Below are 23242 nucleotides of genomic sequence, written 5' to 3'. Positions count from 1 at the left end.
ATGAGCCATCAAACTAGCCTTAGTTCTTGAGTTCTTGAAAGAAAAAATTCAGTCAAGAGACGTATGCAATCATTTTTTTGAGACAGGGTTTCTCTGTGTTACATACAGCTCTAGCTGTCCTAGCACTCACTCTGTAGACCAGGCTGGCCTCAGACTCACAGAGCTGCCTGCCTCTGCCTCCCTAGTGCTGGGATCAAAGGTGTGTGCTACCACCAGCTGGCTACAGTTTAATCAACATTCACCTAGCAAAGCAAGCAAATCCTCCAAAGAGAGGCTGGGGTGGGCTGCCTCTAAGAAGAACTGGTGGCCTCATGGTAAATTCTGCACCATGGATTTTTTTTTAAGTTCTAATGAATATTTATGAAGTGAGTCGCATGTTCACAGGCTGAGGTATCACTTTTTAGGTCATTTCCCTCACGATTCTCTAAGGAAGGTCACGAAGCAGGGTGAGTCAAGCCACAGTGTAAAGGGCAGTAGAATAGAACTGAGCTCTTTGAGGGTGTGCACGTGGTTGGAAATGCTGTGGTACCTTCATTTTTGATATGGTGGTGCAGCCGTTCTGCAGCCTGAGGAGAACTGACCACAGACGGACAATGAACCTTCAGGAGACACAGCTGAATAACTGTCGCTATCTTGCTTACCTCACATCTAATTCCTTTTTTGCAACTTCTCAAGATCCATTCGTGATTGTATGGATGAACCATTGTATGGTTGTCAGTTAAGACATTTTGTTATTTTTTAAAAACTGAACCTTTATCATGGAAAAATGGGACTAAGTGTACCAGGCTTTTCCTTTTGGGCTACCAACCAGCTCCCAAACCATGACACAGAGACTTACTAGTTTTGAATGCTTGGCCTGGCTTAGGCTCATTTCTGGCTAGCTCTTTTAACTTAAATTACCCTGATTCTCTTTATCTACCTTTTGCCTTGGGGCTTCTGTGTATCTTAACTTTCACTGCTTCTTTATGTCTGTCTGTCTATCTGTCATCTGCCTGGCTTCTTGTCCTGGGCATGACCCTCATTTTCTTCTCCTTCCCTCATTCTTCCTCTCTCTTCTTTTGAGCTTAGATTTCTCTTCCTATCTATTCTCTCTGCCTAGCTATTGGCTGTCCAACTTTTTATTAGACCAATCAGTACCTTAGGCAGACAAGGTGAAACAGATGCAGTAAATCTTTACATAACTAAACACAACGCCTTACATTGTTAAACAAATGCAGCGTAGACAAATGTCATATATCTAGTTAAACTAATACTCTACAACAGCTAAGTTTTTAAAGTTTATGCTTTAAAATTATTTTTGATTATGTGTACTGTGTGTCTGAGTGGGGTGTGTGCATGTGAGTGTGAGTGTGTGTGTGTATGGAGTGTGTGCATATGAGTGTAGTAGGTGTGTGTCTAAGTGGGATGTGAGTATATGTGTGTTTCTGAGTGGGTGTGTTCATGTGAGTGTATGTGTGTGTCTTAGTGGGATGTGTGCATGTGAATCTATGCATGTTTCTGAGTGGGTGTGTGTGCATGTGAGTATATGTGTGTTTCTGAGTGTGTGTGTGCATGTGAATGTGTGTGTGTATCTGAGTGGGTGTGTGCATGTGAATGTATGTGTGTGTGTGCATGTGAATGTATGTGTGTGTCTGAGTGTGTGTGTGCATGTGAATGTATGTATGTGTCTAAGTGTGTGTGTGCATGTGAATGTATGTGTGTGTCTGAGTGTGTGTGTGCATGTGAATGTATGTGTGTGTCTGGGTGTGTGTGTGCATGTGAATGTATGTGTGTATCTGAGTGGGTGTGTGCACGTGACTCTAGGTGCCTTCAGAGGGCAGAGGTGTCATCAGATCCTCAAGCAGCCGGAGCTAAAGGCAGTTGGGAGCTGACATACATGGGTGCTAGGAGCTGCACCCTGGTTCTCTGCAAGAGCTCGAAACTGTTGAGCCATTTCTCCAGCTCCCACCACATTTTATTTTCTAGACAGGGTTTCTCTGTGTAGCCCTGGCTGTCCTGGAACTTCCTTTGTGAACCAGGCTGGCTTCTTGCCTCTGCCTCTGCAGTATTGGGATTAAAATCATGCACCATGTGCACTTGGGAGGTAAAGAGGCAGGTCTCTGTGACTTTGAGGCCAACCTGGTCTACAGAGCAAGTTTCAAGCCAGTGAGACCCTACTTCAAAAATACATAATAAATAAAGGGTTTTTTTGTTTTGTTTTGTTTGTTTGTTTTGTTTTGTTTTGTTTTGAGATAGGGTTCTCTGTAGCTTTGGATCCTGTCCTGGAACGCGATCTGTAGACCAGGCTAATGTTGAACTCACAGAGATCCGCCTGCCTCTGCCTCCTGAGTGCTGGGATTAAAGGTGTGAGTCATCACCACCCAACAGGGCTGAATTATTAATTTGGATACATTCCTCTTGGCATCCAGTTCAGCAGATATTTACCCAAGAATCACTATTATAAACCACTGGTAAACACTGTGGGGACTTTGAAAGGAATCTCTGCTTTCTAGGAGTGCATAGGTTAGGAGGTGATCTAACCCTAAGAGTCATTGCTTGGGAGCAGTTTTTGACATGGCTAATTATTTATTTGTGTGTGTGTGTGTGTGTGTGTGTGTGTACCTGAGTGTACTTATGTGCAACACATGCATGCAGAAACCCGGAGATGTCAAAAGACAGTATTAGATCCCCTGGAACTGAAGTTTCAGGAAATGGTAACAGCATCGTGGGTGCTGAGAACTGAATCAGAGTCTTCCCCCACCCCCACCCCCTTCAAGAGCAGTAAGTGCAGGCTGGAGAGGTGGCTCAGTGGTTAAGAGCACTGACTGCACTTCCAGAGGACCTGAGTTCAATTCCCAGCAACCACACGGTTCAAACCACTTCTCTAGCCCATAATATGGCTAATTGTGAGAAAACCCCACAATACCGATGGCCAGGTGTGGCGGCATACACCAGGGATCCAGGAGTTTTAGGTCATCCTTGCCTCTGCCTCCTAAGAACTCAGTTTGTGTCATCATGCTGGGCTCTCTATGGTTCTTACAGGCAGTTTCTCTAGAACTGAGGCGTGGCTAAGTACAAAAGAGTCCTGGCAACCTGGGTCAGGTGGTTTTGGTAGTGGGGACTGAACCTGAGGTGTCTTCCAACTGCTGAAGTATCTCAAACAGTTTGACACAAAGCAGGTGCTGAATAATGTCAATAACCGCTTATTGGAATTATTGGAGAAAATTATAACAGAAGCTAGGATTTTTAGTTACAAATTATGACTAGCCAATAATTGGCATACTTAACAGACATGGAAAGTAAAATAAGGCACCTTCGGCTAGCCAGCCAGTCCTGGAACAGTGCTGGCTTTGCCTAGCATCCCTGGACCTAATCATTATTACTTCATGGGCATAGCTGGCTGACAGGACAGTGTCAGCCACAATAGTGGCTTTCTGATCCCTGGACCACAGCACAGTGCAGTGTGCTCTCCAAGTTGATGATGCCACCAATACCATGCTGATTCCTTGTCCTTCTAAGTTTCCCTGGTAGATTACTTTAGTAGTTGAATTCCTGGAACCATTTCTTCTTCTTTTTTCTTTTCATCTCTTCAGTCCTTTTACTTATTTATTTATTTATTTTTAAAAACAAGTTATCTTTTTTCATTATACATACCAATCCAAGTTCCCACTCCCTCCCCTCCTCCCATTCCCTCCACTTACCCCTCTTGGAAAGATTTCTAAAATGCTGCAGGCACTTCTGACAATTTTGTAAGCCCTAAGCCCTGTATGACAACTTTTCCTACGTAAAGCTCTTTCTGTTCACTGCAACCTGCCCCAAAACCAACAAAAAGACTGAGTCCTGTATGTAAAAGAACCTTTATTCTAATTCAAGTCTGAACTCAGACTCTCCATGAGAGAGCTTTGACCTCAGTTGGGGTGGGTTTTAATCTTAGCAGAAGTTGGGGTGAGGGATTTCTAAGATTCAGGACCCCTGATTGGCTGACATTTGTCTAGGGGTATCTTGGTGAAGGGAGATGGGTGTGCTGGGCTAAGGAATGTCAGGTGATCTTATCTACAACAGTTGGAATGCTAGGAATTTCCTTTGGAAGGTCTGTTCCTGCATGGCGCCTAGGCAGTCTCAGGTTGTGGTCTTTCTTTGAACCAGGTATTGCCTTAGGGTAAACAGTTACTGAGACTCAGGTCTCTATTGAGCTTGTCATGGCTGGGTCCTATCTTGCCTCCTTCACAAGAACCGATGATAGGACATGGGACATGCTTGCCCAGGTTTTTTTGTTTTTTTGTTTGTTTTTTTTTTTAACTCTATTACAGAGCTACAGTAATGAAAACAGCTTGGTATTGGCATAAAAACAGAGACGTTGACCAATGGAATCAGATCAAAGACCTGGATACTAACCCACAAACCTATGAACACCTGATTTTGGACAAGGGAGCTAAAGGTATACAGTGGAAGAAAGAAAGCATCTTTAACAAATGGTGCTAGATAACTAGATGTCAACCTGTAGAAGAATGAAAATAGATCCATATCTATCACCATGCACAAAACTCAAGTCCAAATGGATTAAAGAAATATAAATCCAACCACACTGAACCTGATAGACGAGAAAGTGGAAAGTAGACTGCAACACATGAGCACAGGAGACCACCTCCTATGTATAACCCCAGTAGCACAGACATCAAGAGCAACAGTGAATAAATGGGATCTCTTGAAACTGAGAAGTTTCTGTAAGGCAAAGGACACTGTCATTAAGACAAAAAGGCATCCTACTGAATGGGAGAAGATCTTCACCAACCCCACATCAGACAAAGGTCTGATCTCCAAAACATATAAAGAACTCAAGAAACTGGACATGAAAATTCTAATTAACCCAATTAAAAATGGGGTACTGAACTGAAAAGAGAATTCTTATCAGACAAAGTTCAAATGGCCAAAAGACACTTAAGGTCATGTTCAACCTCCTTAGCGATCAGAGAAATGCAAATCAAAACAACTTTGAGATACCATCTTACACCTGTCAGAATGGCTAAAATCAAAAACACCAATGATAGCCTATGCTGAAGAGGATGTGGAGTAAGGGGAACACTCATCCATTGCTGGTGGGAATGCAAACTTGTGCAACCACTTTGGAAATCAGTGTGGTGGTTTCTCAGGAAATTCGAAATCAACCTACCCCAGGATCCAGCAATACCACTCTTGGGAATATACCCAAGAGATGCCCAATCATACTACAAAAGCATTTGTTCAGTTATGTTCATAGCAGCATTATTTGTAATAGCCAGTACCTGGAAACAACCTAGATGCCCCTCAATGGAAGAATGGATAAAGAAAGTGTGGAATATATACACATTAGAGTACCATTCAGCAGTAAAAAATAATGACATTTTGAATTTTGCATGCAAATGGATGGAAATAGAAAACACTATTCTGAGTGAGATAACCCAGACCCAAAAATATTAATATGGTATGTACTCACTCATTAGTGGACTCTAGCCATAAACAAAGGACATTAAACCTATAGTTCACAAGTCTAGAGAAGCCAAATAACAAGGTGAACCCAAAGAAAAACATATATAGATCCTCCTGGAAACTGGAAGCAAACAAGATTGTTGGGCAAAAGTTGGGAACATGGAGGTGGGAGTAAGGATGGGGGTAGGGGAAGGGGAGAGGGGGAGAGAGAAGGGAGAAAGGAAAGACTGGGGAGAGCTTGGGGAGTGGGAGGGTGGAGATGGAGAAAGGGCGGATATAGGAGCAGGGAAAAAGATATCTACATTAGGGAGTCATTTTAGGGTTGGCAAGAGACTTGGCTCTAAAGGGGATCCCAGGTGTTCACAGGGATGTCCCCAGCTAGGTCCTTGTTCAGCAGAGCAGAGGGTGCCTGAACTGGCCTTGGCCCACTATCACACTGATGATTATCTCGAATATCACCATTGAATCTTCTTTCGGCAATGGATGGAAATAGAGACAGAGACCCTCATTAGAGCAACGGACTGAGCTCCCAAGGTCCAGTTGAAGAGCAGAAGGAGGGAGAAGATGGGCAAGGAAGTCTGCACTGCGAGGGGTTGGTCCACCCACTGAGACAGTGTGTCTTCTAATGGGAGCTCATCAAATCCAGCTGGACCGGGACTGAATTAGCACGCGATCAAACTGGGCTCTCTGAATGTGACTGACAATGGGGGCTGAATGAGAAGCCATTAATAAAGGCACTGGGACTTGTTTCTACTGCATGTACTGGCTTTTTGGGACCCTAGTCTATTTGGATGCAAAGTTTCCTAGGCCTGGATGTAGGGGGGGAGGGCCTTGAACTTCCCACAGGGCAGGGTTCCCTGCACTCTTTTAAGGAGGGAGGGGGAGGAAGGGAGGAGGGTGAGTTAGAGAGCGGGAGGGGAATGGGAGGAGAGGAGGAAGTGTAAATTTTTGAATGAAAAAAAATTGGAAAAAAGAGAATTATTATGTATACAGTGTTCTGCCTGCATGTTTACCTGCTAGCCAGAAGAGGGAGCTAGATCTCACTACAGATCTTAGCCAGCTGAGCCATCTCTCCAGCCCTTGTCCAAGGATTTAAGGGGATGGTACTGGAACCTAAGTACCATTAGCTAACAGATTTTTTTAAAGGGCAGTGACCATCCTCTGCTACCAGGCCTTGTAACTCTGATCTTTGAGTACAACCACGTTATAATCCTGAATGTCCTCTTTGGTTCTGTTTCGGCATAAAGAACCGAAGTGTCTTATTTTAGAACCATTTTAGTTATTAAATCCATTAATTGACCTGTACAATAAAAGAACTTCTGAAGGCATCACAATCCCTGACTTCAAACTCTACTACAGAGCTACAGTACTGAAAACAGCCTGGTATTAGCATAAGAACAGACAGGAGGACCAATGGAACCGAACAGAAGGCCCGGATATCAGTCCACATATCTTCAAACACCTGATCTTTGATAAAGCAAAAAAAAATCAAATGGAAAAAAGAAAGCATACTTAACAAGTGGTGCTGGCATAACTGGATATCAACATGTAGAAGAATGAAAATAGAGCCCCATCTATCACCATGCACAAAACTCAAGTCCAAATGGATCAAAGACCTCAACATAAAGCCAGCCACACTGAACCTTACAGAAGAGAAAGTGGGAAGTGAAAGACCTGGATCAATCCAGACCCCTCTAGCAGAAAGAATAGAGCCAAAAATCTAGGTTAGCCAGTTCAGTGATTCTGTTCAGGAACTAGCTGACCATAAAGTTAGATTATAATCTTGAGAATAATCTTGAGAAACAGGGAGTTACCCCCTTGTGATTATCACTGGTATTTTTGGAATTTTTCAATGATGCCCTTTCTACCCTCTTTGGGCTGTGGTTTCTTCCACTAAATACCCCCTCTCCTAGCTACTCGGGGCCAAACTCCTCTACCCGTGCGTGAGAAATGAGTTTCAGCCCCAGTGCGCTGGTTCCTGTCCAATAAACCTCATGTAATTGCAGCAAGGCCGGTCTCTCATGAGTTCCTGGGGGATCGTGTTATCCTGAGACTTGGGTGAGAGTCTCTCCACTCCAGGGGTCTTTCGGTGCCACAAAGACATGTGCTAAACTATGTTCATAGCAGTTTTGTTTGTCATAGCCAGAACCTGGAAACAACCTTAATGCCCCTCGATTGAAGAATGGATAAGGAAAATGTGGTACATTTACACAATGGAGTACTACACAGCAGAAAAAATAACGACAGCTTGAATTTTGCAGAAAAATGGATGGAGCTAGAAATCCCTATTTTGAGTAAGGTAACCCAGACACAGAAAGACAATTATCACACGTACTCACTCATAGGTGGTTTTTAAACATAAAGCAAAGAAAGCCAGCCTACAAACCACAATTCCAGAGAACTTAGACAACAATGCGGACACTAAGAGAGACTTACATAGATCTAATCTACATGGGAAGTAGAAAGTAGAAAAAGACAAGATTTCCTGAGTAAATTGGGAGCATGGGGTCCTTGGGGGAGGGATGAAGTAGGGAGAGGAGAGTCAGGGAGGGGAGCAGAGAAAAATGGAGAGCTCAATAAATATCAATGAAAAATGTATAAAAAAATCCTTAATTGACAACCCTGGGCCTACTTTCTTGGTATGTCAATGGGCATTATAGGGAGCCATTTTGCACCCATGCCAGGGAGTTCTCCCTTATCTCAGCATTTCAATCTATTCTGGGCAGGGAGCATGGGACGATGTGTTCTTTTCTGTAACTACTTCAAGCTGACATTGGGGTGTTTTTATCAGGGTCCGAGACGGCTGAAAGGCTAGTCACAGGTAAGGAGGGAATTCAGGCAATGGGTCATTCATCAGAAGCATCTGGCTGGCTGACTGCACTGAAGAGACAGGGAGCATCCACATGGGCTGGACTGGTCCACATCAGCTTTCAGCAAGTCCAGGGCTCACAGTCATTTGGGGCAGGTTGTAGTCAGCAGCTGATGCTTGGAGGTGTCTGTCAGCCAAATGGAAACCTGTTAAGACAAGTCTGAACTAGGAACAGAAGGTAACATTTATGAACTTAAAGGAAAATATTACATTTGAAACTTTCAGGCCCACAGTCTTAGTAGGTGGGAAGGAGAGGAGTCCCAAGACCAGGAGGGAAAAATACCATCCCCAGGAATAGACAGGTGGGAAAAACTTAGGCTGAACTTACCTGGAATCCTTTTCACCTGTGAGAAGTGGAACCAGTTCTTTTATTTCCTGAAGCCTATATGAATTTTTATTCTACAAAAGGACATAAAAGTTTTAGATATACTAGTATTGCAAATCTTTACTGAAATCCATATTGTAGAAAAAAAGCAGGTAATGGGTATCTGTAAAGCAGCAGGAATAGACTCCTACCTTTGTATCCTAGCAAAATAACAGATTTGGGTTAGAAGCATGTACATTTTTCTTCTGTCCTGAGAGCCAGGTATAGATTGGTCAGAGATATCTCTGGGCTGTGAGAAGCACCTTTAAGTTTATATTTAGAAGGCCACTAAAATGAATCCAAAGTCCTGAGCTTGTGACTGAGTGGTCAGTAGTCGCTGCTCTACCAGCCTTTCAGAACTCTATTAAAGTTTTACATCATAGTAGGGAAAAATAATCTGAAACATTTTTATATCTTAAATTATTTCCATATTTTTATAGCTTATATTTATATCTGAAGTCATTTTCTGAGACCCTTACACTTCTAACAGTTAGCACCTAAGTTCCTGTATTAAATTTTTTCTATATAAGGCCCTTTCTGTTCACTGCAACCCACTCTGCCAAATGTAACACACAGCCAAGCAGCCATAAGTGCACTCACTTATGCTTCTACCAACCTTCCTCACTTGTCTCCCCACAGACATCCAATGCAGTGTCTCCCCACAGACATCCAATGCAGTGATAGTTCTTGTTTTTTTTTTTAAATTTTATGATTTATTTATCTTTTATTTTATGTGCATTGGTGTGAAGGTGTCAGGTCCCCTGGAACTGGATTTTCAGACAGTTGTGAGCTGCCATGTGGGTGCTGGGAATTGAACCTGGGTCCTCTGGAAGAGCAGTCAGTGCTCTTAACCGCTGAGCCATCTCTCCAGCCCCTCTTGTTTTGTTTTTTAAGAAAGGGTTTCTTTGTGTAGCTCTGGCTGTCCTGGAACTCGTTCTGTAGACCAGGTTGATCTCAAACTTTTCTTTTCCTTTTTTTCTTTCTTTTTGGCAGTGTTAATATCATCTCTAAGCTTCTGAGGTCTTGTAGCTGTTTTTTTTTCCAACTCCAGATATAAAAGAAATTGTCAATTATTGTTTCAAGAAGGAGAGGGAGCCAGGCTTCAGAGGATCAAGGGCTTTTCCTAGAGTCCAAGGTTCTGACTTGGACTTATTATTATTAATATTATTATTTTAAATTTATTTGATGTGTGTAGGTGTTTTGCTTGCCTGTATGTCTATGTACCACATGCACGTAGTGCCCAGACAAGCCAGAAGGGAGCATTAAATTCTCTGGAACTAGAGTTACAGACAGTTGTGAACTGCCATGTGGGTCTGGGAACTGAACTCAGGTTCTTTGGAGGAGTAGCCAGTGCTCTTAACTACTGAGCCATCTCCCTAGCCCAAGATCTCCAGGGCTTATCAACCAAGGTATTATCTGTGGGCTAGGGGTGGGACTCAGTAGTAGAATGCTTGTCTAGCATGCTCCGGACCCTGGGGCTGGCTTCTCGGTGCCATAGGAGGATGGAAACAGTACTGCCCATGTTGGTGGACTTGGATTTGTGGCTAGGGATAATCCTTTCAGATTTGGTTCCTGACTCTGGATTGCTAACATTGCTGCCTCTGAGATTTCCAAAAATTTCTACTTTGGCTTATTGGATATAATCAAAGGGAAAGTGATTGTGCCAAGTCTATTTATTGTTAAGTAAAAAGTTTTTGCTTTTGCATGATTTATAACTATCGCTAGGAATAAAGTACTTATTCTTTTTTAAAAAAATTGATTTAACTTTATACTGCGCCAGCACGGTCTGGAACCACGAGTCTCGGCGGAGAGTGTCCAGGTTGAATGAAATCCACAGAGCACGAGGTTGAGGTGAAACATCAGCTTGTTTATTGTTCTGCTGGGGCTAGCTTTTATACCATGGCACCAAATAGGGAGGGGGCTGCGAAGGGACTGTCACTTGACCCCAGTAGGGGTCAAGGACTGATCATGCGCACTCAACCTTCACCTGTCCCCAGCAGGGATCAAGGAATAATTACGTGTACTCAAACTTCCTCATCCAACTCCAGGAGCAGAGGGAAGTTATGATTCTTTGCAGATAAGCACCTCGAATGGGGGCAGGGAAATATAACTCGGGGTAGCAATTCCCACAACCGTAGTTACAGACATTTGTGAGAGCTGTCATATGGGTGCTCTGAATTTGAACCCGGGTCCTCTGGAAGAGCAGTCAGTGCTCTCTAACGGCTGAGTCATCTCTCCAGTCCCCTTGCCCGGTTTTTAATGTGAATTCTGGGTATCAAACTCAGACCTCAAGTTTTCGAGGCAAGCACTTTACTGACTGAGCTATCTTCCCCCCAGTCCCAGTATCTAGTCTTGAAACTGCCCAGGCTTACAAAATTCTGGAAGAATCATGCAAATATGAGATTTCTTTGGATAAGTAGAAAATGTCAGTTGTAGACTCTTAATCAATAGCCCTTGTACTCTTCTCTGGTGGAATGATGAAGCATGGCTCTGTGACATGCAGGCAATTATTCGTTATCACTATTAATGTGTGGTGTTCGGGACTGGGACCGTTCGGATCCTTTCCCAGGCTACTCAAGCGCTGTACCTCTGAGCTATGCCCCCAGTTCTATTTTGAACAGTGCAGTTTTTAGACGTTAAAGCAGGCCTGAAATATAGTTCTATAAAAACCTGTGGACCACGAAAAAAAAGTGGTCATTTGTGTTGGGAGGCAAATGACTACATCGCAGTGTGGGTACTTTTCTCAATATTCCAGATGAAAGCTCTGCTTAGCTTCTGTCCTCACTCGGGCCGTAGGGTAATACATTTAGTTTTCCATTCCTGTCTGCAGAGGCCAGCTTTTATTCTTCTTTTCCTTTTTAAAATTTATTTATTTTTTGGTTTTTCGAGACAGGGTTTCTCTGTAGCTTTGGAACCTGTCCTTGAACTAATTCTTGTAGACCAGGCTGGCCTCGAACTCACAGAGCTCTGCCTGTCTCTGCCTCCTGAGTGCTGGGATTAAAGGCCTGTGCCATCATCGCCCGGCGAGGACAGCTTTTCACAAAAGTGTGATTTCCATTTTTCAGGAAAAGTAGCTGGAGGGGCAACCTTGTTCAAATTTTAAAGGCCTCCGGGTATTAAGGAAAACCCAAACCTTTCAAACTAGTAGAGACTGAATTGGTAAAGTGCTTGTCTAGCATGCCTGAAGGTTGAGGTTTATCCACAGCACTTCACAAACCAGGCCTTTAATCCTAGGCCTAGGGAGGCAACGACCTGAGGAAGAGGGTCGTCCTTGACTACACAACCTCACCCACACAGTGAGGTCGGACCAGTGGGCTACGTAATACTGTTTCCATGGAAACTAAACAAGCTAGGAGCATTTTTGTAGGTTGACCACTTCCCAGGAAGGCTTGGGAAGAGACCCATTTCAGCTGTGGTTGAATTGACCTAGGTGATTCAGTGAGTATTTAAAAAGAAAGCTGGGTCACAGCTAGGTGGTGGCACACGCCTTAAATTCCCGTCCTCGGGACGCAGGGACAGGGGGAAGTTTGAGTTTGAGGACAGCCGGATCTACAAAGCAGTCAGAGAAACCCCGACTCCGGGGGGGGGGGAACCCCCAAACTGGCAAAGACACCTTTCAAAACAATATTCTTTCCTTCGTTCTCTGCTTTCACCTCAGCAGGCGTTTACCACCTACTGTGTATTCACTGCCTGTCCCTGGACACAAGAGAGTAAAATATGGTGCCCATGCGGAAAAGTTTCGGTGTAACCGTTTTTGTTTTTTTTTTTTGTTGTTGTTGTTTTGTTTTTGTTCTTCCCAGACCACTATTTTTTGTTGCTGTTGTCTAACTTTGTGGCTCTGGCAGTCCTGGAACTCGCTATGGGGGCCAGGCTGGTCTCAAACTCGTAGATTCGCCTGCTTGTCTCCCAAGCGCCAGGACTAAGGGCGTGAGCCACCACGCTAGATTGTTTCCACTTTCATCCATCACTAACTCAGTGCCAAATTTAGTTCAGGCTTGCTTCCCATTCTCTATGTAGTCGAGGATGACTTTGAATTTCTGACCATCCTGGTTCCGACTCTCCAAGTGCTAGGATCACAGGTGTGCGCTACCACGCCTAGTTTTGTTGGGGATCCATCTAAGATCTTCTAGATCCAGCCCCACTCGATTTTCCTTCTTTTTCTACATATAGAGATAAATCTAATGCTTTTCCCTTTCTCCATCTCATTCTCATTCCTTTTGGAGAAAAGGAAAGTCTGGGCTGAAAAGTTGAGTCTGAATATAGAGTATATTCCAGGAAGCCAGCGTGCACTTTCCCTCCGGAGTAAACAGGAAACTATCGATCCCTTGCAGGAAATGACCTTGTGGGAGGGCAAAGTAGGTGCTCGGGTTTCCCTCGCTTTCCCTGAGTTCCCTTCCGAACTCATTTCCGGGTGTCAAACCATTTGGTCCTTCCCTACAAAAACAGTGCCGGCTGGCTCTTTCGTCCACCCTAGAATGCCTCCCCGAGAGTCGGGCCAATGAGCCTGTACCTTAAGTAGACATTTTTATGCCCTTTTTTACATCACGGCCAACCTTTACCAATCAGTGGCTGGGGAAGGCGGTACCAAAATAATCTTCACTTCCTCCCCAAATGGCCACCCTTCACTGCGTCATCCTCTGATGGACTACCCACACGGCCAATCCTCGAGCACCCCGGGACCCAGCCCATCCTCAACCCCGCCAATCGGGACGAAGGCGAGGCACGGCTCTCTTGCCCCTCTTTTGGAAATTCCTTGATGCGCTGCGTCTGGGACCAGGAAAGTTAACAACTTTCTACAGTCCGTCCGTCCTGCCAACCTCCGGGTCCGTCTCGGACCCAGTTCGGTTCCCTGGCGCCCACCCGGGATGGCCCCGCCGTCCCCGTCCCAGCCCGATCACAGTGGCTCCCGGGTGCATTCCCGAGCCCGCTCCGCACCCAGTCCGGGGCGAGCGGCCCGCAGCCGGGGGCACGGATCTTTCCATTCGCCGCCGCTCTCCTCCCTCCTCTCCTCCGCGTTCCGGGCCGAGCTGACACCGGAGTGGGCGGAGCCGAGAGCTGGCTAGCGCCTCTTAAGGTGGACCAGACGCGTGGCTGGGCCTCCCTGACCGCGCGGCTCCCGCCTCCGGCCTCGCTCAGATCCCGGTTACGAGCTTAGCTTCTCCACACTCCACATAGTTGAGGGAATTAGCCAGGAAATAAAATGAGTGTATAAACTAAAAAGGAAAAAAAAAGTCATGTCAAGGAGATATGAACTACGCAGATAACTTTTATCATTTAATCACTTGCTTTCTTTTTCCAGGGTCTTAAGTGGCAGGGTTTGTTGTCGTTTTGTTTTACCCGCTTGCTTTCTGATGTGCAAATAGGAACTCAAATTTTGTCTGATGAACATACAGATGAATCATTTGTACGTTGGTTGTATGTCACGCCCCGGATGACAGTCACTAAATGAAGCAGGAACCCGGAGTCTAGTGGCTGCAGCCTAACCTTGTGGTTGACCAAGGGTTCCGAGAGGGAGCTTAAGAGCAGAGATGATTGATACCTTTGTAAAATGGGTGAAAATCTGCTTTCTGGATTTTATTAAAAGACGTTGTGTAAAAGGAAGGTGCAGATATTGGACAACAGTATATACACAAAACATGACAGTAAACTCATTTTTATTATTTCTTACACAGTAGTTTTTAAAGCTCTGCTGTAAAATTTCAAACACAAAAGTAGAGACTGAATTCTTAAAGTTTTATTAATATTTATGTATATATGTGTATATTCACATTACATGCATACAGGAGCCAGAAGAAGTCAGAAGGGGGAATTAGGTCCCCTGGAACCAGGAATTTACAGGCAGTTGTGAGTCCCTGGATGTCAGTGCTGGACAAGAGCAGCAAATAACGGCTGAGCCATCTCGACAGACCTAACTTTATTTTTAAATCTATTTTATTTATTTTTGGTTTTTCGAGACAGGGTCTCTTGGTAGCTTTGGCTGTCCTGAAATTCGCTCTGTAGACCAGGCTGGCCTTGAGCTCACAGAGATCCACCTGCTTCTTCTGCTTTCCGAGTGCTGGGGTTAAAGGTGTGCGCCACCACCACCCACCTAACTTCACTTTTAATCTTGTTAATGAGTGTGCACATGACAGGGGGATAGGTACATGTGTGATTGTATGCGCCCTCACCACCCAGAAAAGAAAGTCCAGATCTCCTGGAGTTAGAGTTATAGGTGGTTGTGAGAGGCTGGACTTGGGAGCTGGGAACCCAATTTGGGTCTTCTGCAAGAACAATATTTATTCTTAACCATCTCTCCAGCCCGAGGATAATATATTTATATTGTTTGTTTTTTATAAACATAAAATAAAATAAAATATATTTTAAATATATTTTATGTGCATTGGGATTTTGCTATGGGTGTTGGGCCCCCTGTAACTGGAATTATAGATAGTTGTGAGCTGCTATGTAGGTGCTGGGAATTGAACCCAGGTCCTCCAGAAGAGCAGTCAGTGCTGTTAACCACTGAACCATCTTTCTAGCACTTACGTTTTGTTTTTCAAGACAGGATTTCTCTGTGTAACTGTGGCTGTCCTGGAATGCACTCTGTAGCTCAGACTAGCCTTGAACTCACGAGATCCACCTGTCTCTGCACCCCTAGTGGTGGGATTAAAGGCGTGTGCCAGCACTGCCACAGGCTATTTTTAAACATAATAAGCAATATTTGGCCAATATGTTATTATATATACTTTTTTCCTTTATCACAATTATTTTCAGACAAACTTCAAGTTATTTCATGCTTAAGTACTCTAATACACATTTTAAAAAAATCTTTAAAGATAATGGAATTCTATTAGTACACCATTATTTTTAAGACCTGTTTTATTTTAGATGATGTGTGTGCCTGTGGTTGTGTGTGGCTGTGTGTGTATGAGTACAGGTGTCCACAGAGGGCAGAGGTGTCAGATCCCCTGGAGCTACACTAACATGTGGTTCTGAGTTGCCCAGCATGGGTACTGGGAATGGAGCTTAGGCCCTCTGGAAAAGCGTGTGCTCTTAATTGCTGAGCCCTCTCTCCAGCCCCACGCAAAATTATTTATCTAGGGTTTTTTGTTGTTGTTATTTTCTTTTTTGAGACATGCTAATCCTTAATTTACTACCTACATAGTTGAGGTTAAAGGTTAATCTTAAACCCCAGACCTCTTGCCCTGACATTGCCAGTATGTGCTACTACGACTGGCTCCCTTAACACATCTCAAGTATTAGAAATTCTGCTATCATTTGGGAGTCAGGGTTAGGCAGATACCTGTGAGTTCAAGGCCAGTCAAGTCTATACAGTGAGAATCAAAATGAAAAAAAATTTTTTTTTTTGAGACAGAGTTTTTGTGTGTAACAGCTCTGGCTATCTTGGAACTTACTTTGTAGCCCAGACTGTCTTGAACTCACGGAGATCCATCTACTTCTGCCTCCCGAGTGCTGGAATTAAAGGTATGTGTCAGCCTTGGCCAGCTGAAATTTGAATTCTTGATATTATCAATTTAATATTGAAATTTTATCATTTATCCTATAGTATTTTTTCTAACTGCCTTAAAAGTTCATATCCTGTATTAATGGGTGTATCTCTTGGTCCATGTTATTATGGATGGCTAATGAGTCTTTTAAGCCCCTTTATGGTGTGGGAGGTCCTTCTGTCTATGTGTTGCTTTTACTGGTTAATGAATAAAGAAACTGGCTTGGCCTATAGCAAGGTAGAACTTAGGCAGGGAAAACTAAGCTGAATGCTGGGAGAAAGGAAGTGGAGTCAGAGAAAAGCCATGTAGCTCCACCAGAGACAGATGCTGAAACTTTAGCTGGTAAGCCACAGCCATGTGGCAATATGCAAAAGAATAGAAATAGGTTAAATTATTATGGAAAGGTTAGCCAATAAGAACCTAGAGCTATTAACCTTGAAGGAACTAGAAAAAAAAAAAGGCTCTAGAGCTGATGGGCCAAGCAGTGATCTAATTAATACAGTTTCTGTGTGATTATTTCGGGAGTCTGGGCAGCCAGGACAAACAAGCAGCTTCCTACAACACCTTTACTCTCTGGTTCACTCCTCATCACATAGAGGAAGTCATGCAAGCCTTCTGAACACTATGAAATAAGTTCTATTATCCCTGTTTCTCTGATGAGGAAACTGAATCAAAAAGCAGTTACAAAAGTAGTAATTTACCTAAATTCTCAGTTAGCAAGCTTCAAAGTTGATGTATGAGTACATGAGCCTCATTTACCATGTTCCATACAACATATTAGTCTTTAAAAACAACTATTTGAGGCGGATGTTGGTGGCGCACGCCTTTAATCCCAGCACTTGGGAGGGAGACAGAGGCAGGTGGCTCTCTGTGAGTTTGAGGCCAGCCTGGTCTACAGAGTGAGTTCAGGACAGCTATGACCGCTACACTGAGAAACCCTGTTCTGAAAAACAAACGAAGACTATTTGATCAGAAGTTCAAAAACATCCTCTGCTATGTAATGACTCAGGACCAGCGTAGGCTACATGAAACCTTTCAAAAGGACAAAGACAAAGCTTCTAAGGAAAGTGACATTCATTCCTCACGGAGAACTGCAGGGCCTGGAGGGATGACTGCTTAGGAGGAAGCACCCATCTCCCAGAGGACCTAGGTTTCCATCACAGCATCGAAGGAGGCTCACAATCCCCTGCACTAGCTCCAGGGGTCTAGTGCTCTCTTTTGGACTCTGGGAACACCTGACGTCACAGGTACACAGAGCAACACACACGCACAAAATAAAAACTGGAAATCTTAAAAGCCAACTACATGTGTCTTATTACAGAAGGATGGATTCTTACATTTTAATTTTGAAAATAATCAAAACCAAACTGATTAGAGTGTGGAGAGGGGCATGGGTGTCACACGTGTGGAGGTCAGAGGACAACTTTGTTCTCTTTCCAGGGGTCAAACTTAGGTCACCAGGCTTTCATGGCAAATGCCTAAACTGTTTGAGCCATCTAAAAAAAGGCTCTTGATTTTTTTTCTCCTCCAAATCAACACCAGCCTTACCAGAAAGCAAAGGGGGAAGGAACACAAGTGTCTCCTCCCACTTTTGGTCCAAAGAGAACCAAGCCAAGCTTGCTGGTTTTTTTTCCTTCTTCTTCCATTTATTTATTTAGTGGGTATGTGTGTCAATGCACATGCTTCCCTACACGTGTGGAGGTCAGAGGACAACATGTTGGAGTTAGTTCTTCTACTGTGTGGGTTTCAGGAATCAACTCTGGTCAATATGCTTTTTGGCAAGTGCTTCTCACTGGCCCCCCAAAACTACAGATCATTACATAAGCAAAACCCACATAGCCACTAATATACACAGTAAAAACTGAATTAAAATGAAAACTACTTAGTGTATTTACACCCACGTATGCATACACAAATAAGTATCACACATATTTGTTTTGTTTTTTTGAGCAGTCAGTGTTATTAATCACTGAGTAATCTCTGTATTTCCTAGACACATTAAAAAATACCAATTTAGGGCTGGAGAGATGACTCAAAGGGTAAGAGCACTGGCTGCTCTTCCAGAGGTCCCGAGTTCAATTCCCAGCAACCACGTGGTGGCTCACAACCATCTGTAATGAGACCTGGTGCCTTCCTTGCAAGCAGTACATTGTATGCTTAATAAATAAATAAATCTTTAAAAAAATACCTATTTAATCCTATTAGATAAATTATAATGTAATTTTACTAAAAAAATTACATCTATATGTGTGTGCCTGAGTGTATGTGTGTACACCATGAGCATGGAGGGGCCCGAAGAAAGAAGAGGTCTCAGATCCCCAGAACTGGGGTTACAGAATATTGTGAGCTGCCACGTGGGTGCTGGGAATGGAACCCAGGTCCTCTACAAGAGAAATGTTAACTGCTGAGCCATCTCTCTACTCCTGAAATGTAATTTTCTTATTCAAATACGGACATATAAAAGCAACCGAATGATTTTATTTCCAGAATTAAATATAAATTACTCTTTATTTTTTAAAAGGGTTTATTTGGGCTCACACAGAATGAAGTAAAATGACTCTTTGAAATGCCAAGCAATATTCTATTATGTAGAGTTACTATAAATTCTTTTTTATTTGACTCATTTTAGATAGTTAGTTTGTTTCTATAAAGATGCTACAGCCAGCCAGGCAGTGGTGGCACACACCTTTAATCCCAGCACTTGGGAGGTAGAGGCAGGAGGATCTAAGGTGGGTTCGAGGCCAGACTGGTCTACAAAGTGAGTTCCAGGACAGGCTCTAAAGCTACACAGAGAAACCCTGTCTCAAAAGACAAACAAAACAAAAACAAAAAACCCACAACAACAAAAGACAAAAACAAAATGTTACAGTCAACATTTTGTATATATGAACAATATTTGAGCTTTTATTTTCCCAAATTTTTAAAAGGTTCTAGTCTTTAGTTTTTTCCATTTTAAAAAAAGGGATTTTTACTTAAAGTTCAGTTTGTACACATGTGTGATGTAAGGGGCCGCCAGGACATCGCCATGGCGAAATGGTGCCAGCAGTCCTACAGCTTGGAGGTAAACAGATCCTTTTGATGTTGCCCTGCGGGCCAGAGCGCCCTGGGCCTGTATTTTGCATAACTGAGCCTTGGTTCCCTAGCCTATCACGAAACCCCCGGCTTCAGCGGAATGGTATTAACCAATCAGGACAGTATCCGAGCCTCTCCACCCTAGAAAAGCAGCTGCCGCTTGGCTTTTCGTTCTCTCTCGTCCCCCCCCCCCCCATTCCCCCTTCAACTGAGTTGCTCCAATAAAGTTGTGATTTGGGAAGAATTCTCGATTTCGTGGTCGTTCCTGCTTGCTGGTCAAGGGGTGCGTCTCACAGTGTGAATCTTGCACATGAATGTCTGTGTTCTCAGAGGTGCTCGGTTCTTCTGGAGTTACGGAAGTTTTGAGTGCTGGACATGGGAGCTGGGAAGCCAGCTCCAGGCCTCTATGAGAGCCTCTGCTCTGTATTTATCATTCCACAGACCCTAGCCTTTCCATTGTAGACTGCTTCTACCTCGAACCCCTGCCCTGCAAAAGGGATACACCAGAAGTGTTGAAAAGTTAGAGAAATCATCCAACACAGACCCAGGAAGCTATGTAGATGCAGGCTGGGCCTGGAGGGGAGTTTAGGCTAGCCTCAAACTTGTGACAATCCTCCTGTCTCAGCCTCAGAAGTGCTGAGGATTATAGATGTGGGCTACTATGTGGTGCTCTTTTGGTCTGTCTCATGGACCTCAGTTGGTGGAATGTTTGCTTCAGTGCTTAGTAACACTGATGCGCGGGTAACACTCCGCAGTTACAAGCGGTGCTGCTCTTGTCAAGGAGCCGAGTTCGGATCCCAGCAACCATAATCAGGCATCTCACAACCACCAGCTCTGACTTCCAAGAACACCTGCACCCCACACACAGATACATAACTGTTATGAGTCTGTAAGGACAAATAAGTCCAGGAGTGTTAGGAGGCAATATTAAATGAAATGATATGAGTTTATAAAAATAAGCCCAGATATGTTAAGACGCAATATTAAGTGTCACACACAAAATGAAACTAAAAAGCATGAAGCAATGTGTGCACTGGTGATAAGAGTTTGAGCTGGTGAACAAGTGTGACGTCACTATATGATAAGCAGACATGTGTGTTAATCTAAAAAGAAAAAAAAGTAACATAGCCACAAATAGTATAAAAACTTGAGGCTCACGACCAGGAGACATTCTCAAAATGACTTGCTAGACATGCTGTCAGAGCGGTCATAGAGAATCCAACGAACCAGCAACTTCACAGCTGAGACCGTCCAAGAGCCAGAGAACTAGCTCCTGCCTGCGGATCAAGACTTGCTGACTTGCTGGCTTGCTGACTTGCTGATAGACCGTCCAAGAGCCAGAGAACTAGCTCTTGCCTGCGGATCAAGACTTGCTGATCCAGAGAGCCACGGACCATTATCAGGTCATATACACCAATGCCTCAGTAAGATAGGATAGAAGACCTTGCCTAGGACACATAGGAACCCTTGCTGAATGTGTGATGTGATTGAAGGTGTGATGTGATTGATTGACCAGGATTGTTATAGGTTTAATGTTTACTTATATCTACCATAAGAATAATTAGAGATTTAAATGATTGTTATAGTTTTGATGTTTGCCCATACCTGCTAACAATTGGAGATTTGACTATTGGCATAATAAACTTGTTCCTAGAACAAACACTGTGGTCATCCTGAGTATTTACTTGCAGACCTCTAAGTAAGGGCAGAATGCCCGCTCAGGAATAAGGCTCACGACATTAACTTAAAAAATAAAATATAAATAAAAAAGTTATCTTGAAACAAAACCATCACCACCAGAGCAACTGTGCCCACAGGTCTGTAATCCTAGCACGTGGGCAGGTGGAGGCAGGAGGATCAGAAGTTTATGGACGCAGGAGGATCAGAAGTTTAAACATTTTTTTGTCTGCATGTATATGTGTTGTATGTGTGCCTTATAACTAAGGAGGTCAGAAGAGGACATTAGTGCCCCTGGGACTGGCATTATAGATGGTTGTGAGTGCTTGATGCATGTGCTGGGAATTGAACCTGGGTCCTCTGGAAGAGCAGGTGCTCTTAACTGCTGAGCCAACAGACCAGCATCAGAAACTTTGTTTTGCCTTTTTTTTTTTTTTTTTTTTTTTTTTTTGAGACAAAGTTTCTCTGTCCCGGAACTCACTCTGTAGACAGGGCTGGTCTCAAACTCACAGAGATCCCTCTGCCTTTGCCTCTAGTCAGTTTGAGGCCAGCCTGGGCTACCTGTCGTATAACAACCCCCCTCCCCTAAGTTCAAGGCTGGCCTTGAACTCCTGATCTTCCTGGTTCCTTCTCCCCAGTATTGGGACTGTACTTGTCACCATATAGGGCTTGTGCTTCCATGGTCCTAGGAACGGAGCCCAGGGCCTCGTGCTTGCAAGGCAAACACTCTACCAACTGAGCTTTCGCTGTCGCTTCCTCTTTCCTTTTTTTTTTTTTTAAATATTTATTTATTTATTATGTGTACAATATTCTGTCTGCATTATGCTTGCAGGTCAGCAGAGGGCACCAGACCTCATTACAGGTGGTTGTGAGCCACCATGTGGTTGCTGGGAATTGAACTCGGGACCTTTGGAAGAGCAGGCAATGCTCTTAACTACTGAGCCATCTCTCCAGCCCCCTCCTCTTTCCTTTTTAAAGCCAGGGTCTCAGAGGGTAGTCTAGCTGGCCTTGAACTCCAGATCCTCCTCTGTGAACACAAGGAGTGTCCCCACACTGGAGGAAATGCATCCTTAAACTGGACACTGGAGTGTGGGGTGGGAAACTGCTTCACTGGGCTTTAGCCTGGCAATTCGAGAATGGCTTATGTTTCACCATTCAAGGGAATGATGCACTAGGGGTTCTGGGACCATTTGCGTTTAACACCTGACTTAAAACAGCTCTAATTACGTCATGATGTGAGTTATGTGAACTCAGACACAGACAGTATCTTCCAGCCATAATTACACTCTAAAAGGCACAATTACAGTGTTATATGGAATTGCTAGAAGAATCAAATGTGATAACACATGCAGAAGTGTGAAGATTTCGTGCCTGCACATTGTACGTGTGATGTGATTGTATGTACACAGAACTTAATGTAGTAGCATATATTAGGCCAGAAGGCAAATGGCATGACTATCTAAAGGTAGTTATCAAACTGTAATCTTTTTGAGTAATTCAATATCAAATGAGAAATTTTTGCCTTATCATTTTATATTAGAAGACAACTGGAGAAAAGTAAGCCAGAGGCTGAATATGTAAGAGTCTGGCCTGGAATACTGTGTGACTGGACGGGTAGAAGAGATAGACTACCCTGGTGGTATTTCCTGTCCCAGGGTGGAGATTATTCTGTAAGGAGCAGAAGGATGTGCTGAGAGAACATTCTGTCCCTCCTGTGGTACTCAGGATAAAATGTTTTCTAGAAATGTCGCTTCATTTTAGCACAAAGGTCAAAAATGATAATTTATAGGCATGTCAAGGGAAATAGGAACCATACTTTGCACCCTTTGTATATGTACGGTGTTAAACAGCATCTCCACACAAATCCTTTCCGTTGGTAACTGCGACATCCATATTAGTAGGCAGGTCAGAGTATCCAAGTATGACTCCAGAAACAAGGGCCTTGCACAAGTTAACGGAGCCAGAACTAACACAAGACTCCATCTCCTGATGCTTATTTCTCTACAAGCTCGGCTATCCTTTTATACATCCACTGACCCAAGAAGCAGCCACTGACCTCCAGGATAAGAGTAAACTTTAACTTCACGCTAGTCTCCATAACCCTTTATAAGCTGTCTGGAAGAGAAAGAGAAGCCATCAAAGACGTTCCTGAGAAAACCGGGAATGCTCGTCTAGGAGGGGATCATAGTACAATGGGAGGTCTGCGTGGCCGTTAGTGTGGACGCTGGCACCGAATCGGTGCCCGGGAGCCTAGGGCGGGCGACCCGCGGGCTGCGGGGATCCGCGCTCCTCCTTAACCCGCGCCGGGAGGCGGTGGCCGCGGCGGCG

Source organism: Myodes glareolus, chromosome 3 (assembly GCF_982192425.1).
Source record: "Myodes glareolus chromosome 3, mMyoGla1.1, whole genome shotgun sequence".
Taxonomy (NCBI): Eukaryota; Metazoa; Chordata; class Mammalia; order Rodentia; family Cricetidae; genus Myodes; species Myodes glareolus.
This window is presented reverse-complemented; position numbering follows the sequence as displayed.